At 45.6% G+C, this 8,578-nt stretch overlaps 1 pseudogene; it reads left to right on the forward strand.

Annotated features, from left to right (window-relative positions):
- Positions 1 to 7,158: 7,158 nt before the first annotated feature.
- LOC119296734 lies at positions 7,159 to 7,986 on the forward strand (annotated as a pseudogene).
- The last annotated feature ends 592 nt before the right edge of the window (positions 7,987 to 8,578 follow it).

Raw genomic sequence — 8,578 nt, forward strand, 5'->3', positions numbered from 1 at the left:
TGTCGCAATCTTAGTGGGTCACTCCGAAAAGTTAATCACATAGAGACCATTCTCGACATGCCCAACAAAGGCTACTTTAGGAGTCTTGCTCCACAAGAGGGCCACGGTATCAATATCAAAGAAAGTGGCAAAGCCCATGATTGCAAGTTGACGAACGGAAAGTAAATTGTATGCAAGAGACTCAACAAGCATGACCTTCTCGGTCGGGAGATCATGAGAAATGAAAACCTTGCCAAGTCCCAATACCTTAGAGGACGAGGCATCACCCCACTCGACATTGGTGGGCATAGATGCAATCTTGTGCACGTCCACCACCAAGTCCTTGCTTCCGGTCATATGATTAGTGGATCCACTATCGAGCAACCATGATCTCCCGCCAGAAGCAAACACCTACAAGAGATCAATGCTTGGTTGTACCCATTTTGTAATGGGTCCTTTGATGTTAGTGACAGGGGTCTTAGGAACCCAAATATACCACTCAACATACTCATAATGAGAACCAACAAATTTAGCATAAACATGTCCATCACTAGCACGACATAACACATAGGAAGGGTTAAAGTCGTCAGCTTTGTTGGAAGGGGTGGCATTGCCCTTCTTGACACTACCACCCTTCACATTGTTCTTCTTCTCCTTGGTAGCACCCTCTCCCTCTTTCACAAAGGTTTGCTTGAGAGGAGGAGTCGTTTGGCCTTGTCATTCTTCTTCTTGTTCTTGGACTTGGGTGCGAACCCAATTCCTTCCTTGGCCACAACTTCCTTTGCTCAAAAGGTCGTTGAGGTTCTTCTCACCTTGTATGCACGACACAAGGCCTTTCTCGAGTTGCTCCTTCAACTTTGCATTCTCCTCAACAAGATGCACATGATCACAAGCAGTTGCATTATCAATTAAAACCATATGAGGAAAAGTGGCTTTCTCCTTGGTTAGCTTTACTTGGAGTTGATCATGCGACTCTTTGAGGCTAGCATGAGCACTCTTCAAGACCTTGTGAGCCTTGTCGAGTAAATCAAACTCCTCCTTGAGTCTAGCAAGATCAACCCCAAGTTTGGCCTTCTCAGAATTTAGCACACGAGATACAACAAGAGCATGATCAAGATCTTTCTTTAATTTAGCACGGTCATCATTGTGTGACTCCTCAAGAGCCAAACGGTGACCGCGCTCTTCCTCAAGCGCATTAGAAAGATCCGATATCTCATCGACATAGTCACGACTATGCCCCTCCATTTTAGAGATGGTTTCTTCATGAGCCTCGATCATGTCATTGGCTTCACCAAGTTGTTCCAAGAGAGCAACAAAGTGCTTCTTGGATTTACCCTTGAGCTTACTCATAAAAGACTCAAACTCATTTTCCTCCTCATTAGGCCCCTCATGTTCATCAATGCAATCTGTCAAAGAAGGATTAGTAATGATGCTAGTTTTGATGTTGGGGGTTACCTTGTTGGTGGCTTTAGCCATGAGGCACTTGGCGGTGATGTTCTCATTGGGTGAGTCGAAGAGAGACACCAGTGGAGTTGTAGCAATGGCAACAGAGGCCATGGCAACTGACTCACCATCTTCATCATCATCATCCTCATTGTTCTCTTCTTGTGCCACCAACCCCTTGGGAGGAGTCTTCTTGGTGAAGTTGCTCTTGTTGGGGAAGGACTTGGCCTTGTCTTTTCGGATGAGCTTGCCACCATTGTCTTCCCTCTTCTCATATGGGCACTCCACAACAAAATGGCTCACATTGCCACAGTTATAGCAAGTCCTCACTCGTTGCTTGCCCTTCGTGCCACTTGAGTTGTTCTTGTTGAAGTTGGGCCTCGTGTTCTTCTTGCTCCAAAATTGCATTGAAGCGAGAGCCATGTGCTCATGATAAGCATATTTTGTATGTTCAGGATTGCTCTCCTCTTCATCCTCTTCTTCCACACTAACCTTGGCCTTCAAAGCAAGGTTGGGCTTCTTAGCCCTTTGAGAATGCAACACCGCATTGTCGGCGATCTTGTCCAAGATCCTCATTGCCACAAACGCATCCAACACTTCACTTGAGGACAAGGTGTGGAAGTTCGGACTTTGACGGATGACGGAGGACATGGCCTTGTGGTAAGGCATCATAGCCTTGAGGAACTTGCACTTGATCCAATTGTCATATGTATCCTTGCTCCCATGATCTTGGAGTGAGACCGCGAGAGTGGTTAACCTCCGGTAAAGCTCACGAGGTTCTTCATCTTCATTCATTGCAAACTCATGGGCTTCATCTTGCACCACCTCATAGTTGGAGCGTTGAATGCTTGCGTTTCCCTTGTAGAGGGAGATAACATGGTGCCATGCTTCCTTGGCCATGGTGAAAGGTCGGAGATGTGCAAGATCTTCGGATGGAATTGCATCTTGGATGATGAAGAGAGCATTCTCGTTGAATTGATGATCGGCGATTTCTCTAGGGGTGAAGTTGCTTGGGTCATGCGGATAAAAACCTTGTTTAATGATTCTCCAAAGATTAGTATTAACGTGATTTAAATGACGTTTAAAGCGATATACCCAAGCGTCAAAATCCCCAGTTTTCACAATCTTAGAAGGAGGGCCGACATGATTTAAATGAGTGGAGGGAATAGGTCCTCCATAAATAGGAGGAGGTTCCACATGGGCAAAGATGCCACTACCATTTCTACCACTAGACAAACGAACTTTCTCACTAGTAGCTTCCCCCTTGTCGGAGTTAGCATCCGTCACCTTGTTAGTGGGACCGACCACTTCCAACGGTGCGGTGGATAATTTGAGATCATCAAGAAAGTTCTTGAACATGCCTTTGACCTCGGCCGTCATGGAGTTTTTAAATGTGTCCAAAGCCACATTGAACTCCTCACGTGAGACCGAGGTTCCCCCATCGGCCGTAGACGAGGACGGAATCACATCGGGTGCTCCTCCTCACCGTCTACGGTGTCAACCATACTCTTCAGACGACAAAGTCATTAATAAAGAGACGAGGCTCTGATACCAATTGAAAGTATCGATATAGTTGACTAGAGGGGGGTGATTAGGCAACTAAAATTTTTTAGCTTTTCTTTACCAATTTAAACTTTGCATCAAAGTAGGTTGTCTAGATATGCAACTAGGCGAGCAACCTATATGATGCAACAACAAGTAAACAAGCAAGCACGAGATGTAACACAATATAAGCTTGCACAAGTAGAGGTGCGAGATAACCAAGAGTGGAGCCGGTGAAGACGAGGATGTGTTATCGAAGTTCCTTCCTTTTGAAGGGAAGTACATCTTCGTTGGAGCGATGTGGAGGCACAATGCTCCCCAAGAAGCCACTAGGGCCACCGCATTCTCCTCACGCCCTCACACAATGCGAGATGTCGTGATTCCACTATTGGTGCCCTTGGAGGCGGCAACCGAACCTTTACAAACAAGGTTGGGGCAATCTCCACAACTTAATTGGAGGCTCCCAACAACACCATGAAGCTTCACCACAATGGAATATGGCTCCGCGATGACCTCAACCATCTAGGGTGCTCAAACACCCAAGAGTAACAAGATCCGCAAGGGATTAGTGGGGGGAATCAAATTTCTCTTGGTGGAAGTGTAGATCGTGGCCTCCTCAACCAATTCCTAGGAAATCAACAAGTTTGATTGGCTAGGGAGAGAGATCAGGCGAAAGTGAAGCTTAGAGCAACAATGGAGCTTGGGGTGGAAGAGGTCATCAACTCGGAGAAGAAGACTCCCCTTTTATAGTGAAAGAACAAATCCAACCGTTATCCACCAACTCAACCTGTGACAAGCGGTACTACCGCATCATACAAGTGGTACTACTGCAAGGGCCCACGGTACTACCGCGAAGCACCGCGGTACTACCGCTGGCACGGTAGGGCTAAAACTAGTCCTGAAGCGCTAAGGCAGAGAGCGGTAGAACCGCTGGCGCGGTACTACCGTGGGGCAAGATTAGTCTAGGCTGGGAAGGCACGGACATATAAAAATACATCCATGGCAACTTCCTCTGAGTTACGATCTATGCAAAAATTCGACACGGTACTACTGCAAGCCTGGAGCAGTACTACCACGTAGGGCGCGGATGTAAACAATTACATCTGCCCCTACTTCTGCTCGTGCTGCTGTGCAGGCCCGAGGCCATGGTACTACCGCGTCCAAGAAGCAGTACTACCATGAGCACCTGCGGTACTACCGCGCCCATGGCCGGTACTACCGCACCCATGGCCGGTACTACCGCTCTGAGGAGCAGTACTATTGCATGCCCCAGTTCAACAACACTAGGAATCCTTCATTTTGCAGAGATACGGAGAGACGGAGGATGCTCCAAAGAGCCAAAGGAAAGGTGGTGCAAAAAGGAACAGACGTGTACGTGATGATTCCACCCAAACATTTCCAACGCGGACCCCCTCTTAATAGTACGGCTTTCCTACTACTCAAATCCACCGAAAAGAAACATAGAGAAATGCCGTCTTCAATGATCTTCGAGGGGCACCACATCGTCTTGTGCTTAGGCATGATATATCTGAAATGCTCATGCACACGATTAGTCCGCAAAAGCATTGTCATCAATCACCAAAACTACTAAGGGATAAATATGCCCTTACAACGTGTGAGTGCTCCGGAAACAATGAAGCTTATCCGGGATAGGATTTCCAAGGTCAATGGAGGAGTTTCCACTCAACGTGACTCTCAAGTTGATGTGCTTCACAATCCCTTCAACCTCTTCAAGAGGCTTGATAATGAAAATGTCCAACAAACTTTCAATCGCCTCACTAACATCTCTAGTGAGCTACAGGCTCTCGGAGCCGCTGATATCACTGACTATGAGGTGGTGAAGAAACTGCTGAGGTCTCTTAACAACTCCTTTGACACCTTGGCCCTGATGATTCAAGAACATCTAGATTGCAAGTCACTTAATCCAGCTGATATTCTTGAGAGACTCAATACTCATGAATTTCAGCAAACTGAGAAGAGAGATATGTATGGTCCCAGCTATGGACGACCTCGTGCTCTGAAGGCAAAGGATAGAGCCAAGGCAAATTCTTCATCTGAATAAGAGAGTCTGAATGCAGCATTGATAGTTGAAAGGATCGATACGGTCGACTAGAGGGGGGTGAATAGGAGACTACAAATTTTAATCTTTCTTGTAGATTTTAAGGCTTAGCGGATAAAAGAGTTCACTAGATATGCAACTAGGTGAATGCAACCTATATGACAAGTGTAAGTGCATCTAGTGCCACCCCTAGTTGGTTTTGGAGTATTGACGACAAACCTAGTTGAGGGACTAATGTGTTTGTGAGAATTGCAGGATAACACAGGTAGAAGTCCCTCATTGATTCGGTTTTCCTACCAGAGATGACCCCTAAAAATGTATGAAGACATTGATGTCAAAGGTGGTTTATGAAGATATTCTCATTGAAGACTATGACAAGAGAAGACATCGCATGAAGCCTATGGAGCTCGAAGACTTAGATCTTTCATAGTTCTGTTTCTTCTTTGTTGAGTCATAGGAACCACCGTACTGTTAAGTGGGGTCCAAGAGAACCAGTCAGAATGACTGAAGTGATGCTTAACCAAAACCTATGTCTTCGAGTGAAGACTATGAGAGCGAATCTTGTCCAGAGTCGGACAAGTCAGCTTTGCTTGTAGCCCAAGTAAAGTTGTCGCGTGTGTTTGAAATCTGACTGTTGGAACACGTTTCAGTTCCTTAGTGACCCAGGGTCATTTCGGACAAATCAGGTCGGGTTGCCTAGTGGCTATAAATAGCCCACTCCCTACAACATAAACGGTTGGCTGCTCAAAGTTAGAGTACGGCTTTTCTCGTTTGAGAGCAACCCACCTCGAAGCCTTTGAGAGAGAATTCCTTGCGAGATAAAGCCCTAACCACCCAGAGCCAAAGAGTGTTAGGCATCACTTAAGTCTTCTTGTCTGTGTGATCTGAAGACTTATTACACTTGAGGACTGTGAATCCTCTAGCTGGTTAGGCGTCGCGTTCTGAGCATCCAAGAGACATTGTGGATCGCCGGTGAACAAAGTCTGTGAAGGTTTGGGAGTCTACCTTGAAGACTTACCAGAGTGATTGGGCGAGGTCTGTGTGACCTTAGCTCAAGGGGAATACGGTGAGGACTGGGTGTCCTGAGCTGCGTGTTCAGGACTGGGTGTCCGGGACTGTGTGTCCTTAGGTTTAAATACCTAGCCACCCTAACCAGACATACAGTTCTCACAGCAACTGGAACTGGTCCAACAAATCATTGTCTTCAACGAGTCACTGGTTTCATCCTTCCCTTCCCTTTACTTACTGTTGGTCCTTGTGAAGTCATTGCATGATTGCACTATCTTCTGTCTTCACTGAGTGACTGCGTGTTCTATTTGGCTTCATAATATCTTCCTACCTGATCCATACTACCTAGTTGCTATTAGTCACTGTGCTTTCACTTCATTGAATACTTGACTATGGTTTGCCTAGTGTAGTCTACCTTCCGCTGCATGGTAATAGGTTTATTTCTATCGTTTGTCTTCGAAACTTCCACGTTTTGAAGACTTTCATAAAAATCGCCTATTCACCCCCCCCCCCTCTAGTCGATATAACGCACTTTTAATTGGTATCAGAGCAAGGTACTCCCTTGTTCTGTGTGATTCGGTTTAACCACCTGGAGTTTTAGCTATGTCGACTTAGGGATATTTAAAGTCTCCGCTGCGTGCCCCGTCTTCGATGGAACTGAATATCCCTACTGGAAGAATAAGATGCGCATGCATCTTGAAGCCATTGACGTCGACCTATGGTATGTCGTCAAGAACGGCGTTCCCAAGGCTGGAGAAGGTGTCACTGCTGCTGACGTCAAGAAGTTTGTTCAACTGGACTCTACTGCCAAGAATATCATCTGTGGTCATCTGACCAAAGGACAGTATGACCGCGTGAGTGCTTTGGAAACATCTAAGCTAGTCTGGGACTGGCTCTCCAAGGTCAACGAAGGCGTCTCAACCCAGAGAGATCAGAGAATCAGTGTTCTTCGCAACCTGTTCAACCGCTTCAAGAGAAATGACAATGAGAATGTCCAGCTCACGTTTGATCGACTCACTGACATCACAAATGAGCTTCAAGCCCTCGGCGCTACTGAGATCACCAAGCATGAAGTCGTCAAGACACTCCTGAGATCACTTGACAGTTCGTTTAACACCCTAGCCCTGATGATTCAAGAACGTCCTGATTTGAAGACACTCGATCCATCTGACATACTTGAGAGGCTCAACACACATGAGTTTCAGCTTTCTAAGAAAAGAGATATCTACGGTCCCAACTATGGGCGAACTCGTGCCTTGAAGGCAAAAGTTGTCTCCTCATCTGAAGAAGAATCTGACAGCAGTTCTGATGATCCTATAGACATTGGAAAGGAACTTGCTATGCTTGTGAAGAAGTTCCAAAAATTCACCAAGAAGAAAGGCTTCAGAAAGTCTTCATGATCAAGCTCAAGGAATGATGAAGCTTCTGCTCATGACTACAAGAAGAAAACATGTCACAAGTGCAAGAAACCTGGTCACTTCATCTCTGAGTGTCCGCAGTGGGACGATGAGAACAAAAAGAAGAAGAAGAGCAATGAATATGACTCTGACGACAAGAAGAAGAAGAAATACTCAAAGTCTTCTTCCAAGTCTTCCTCAAAGTCTTCATCACACAAGAAGAGCTCATCTGGCAAGGCACGTGCGTTTGTTGGCAAGGAAATGGATTCAGAGGAGGAGTTCGCTTCTGAGGAGGCGGAGGTGGAGTCTGAGGAGGAGTCCGATTCTGGCGTTGCAAGTCTGGCTACAGCATACGTTGCCAAGTCCATCTTTAACACTGAAGACAATGACTTCATCACCGACACCGATGCAAATGACAAGGACTACTCCGCTCCTATCTACTGCTTCATGGCACGCGATGCCAAGGTAAACACACGCACTACTCACTATCAAACATCTAGTGAAGATGACTCTGATTGTGGTTCAAGACCCAGCTACAAAATACTTGCTAAAATTGCAACTGAACAACAGAAAGCTATGGAACATATTCAAAAACTGTTAGACAAAAGCGATGATCTGTTAGGCGCTGAAATGACTCGATCTGAGTCCTTAATTGAAGACATAAAAAATCTTCATGTTAAGTATGAGGAACTTGAAAGTCGTCATGAAACGCTCTCAACAACTCATGAAAATCTTTCCTATGATTATCTTCAAAGGAAGCAAGATCTTGAGAAATTGAGAGCGGCTCATGAAGAACTTCAAAAGGAAAACGAGCCACTTCGCGCTGAACAGATCAGTTCCGCTCAGGAAGGATTTGAACCACCATGTCTTAAATGCATTGAGTGTGATAATGCTACTTCTATTGCTGAATGTTCTATTGCTTCTATTGTTGCAATATCTTCAACTATTGATGTGGGAACTAACCCCTCTGTTGAGGATACCACTGCTATTGCTGATGAGAATGCTAGATTGAAGACATTGCTTGAAACAGGGATGTACAAAAGTCTTAAAGGGCATTAGACACTATGTGATGTCCTCAAAAGGCAGATCCTGAACCGAAACCCGAGGAAAGAGGGTGTTGGGTTCGTAAGGAAAATGAATGCTGATGGCT

The sequence above is a fragment of the Triticum dicoccoides genome, chromosome 5A (genome assembly GCF_002162155.2).
Source record: "Triticum dicoccoides isolate Atlit2015 ecotype Zavitan chromosome 5A, WEW_v2.0, whole genome shotgun sequence".
Lineage (NCBI taxonomy): Eukaryota > Viridiplantae > Streptophyta > Magnoliopsida > Poales > Poaceae > Triticum > Triticum dicoccoides.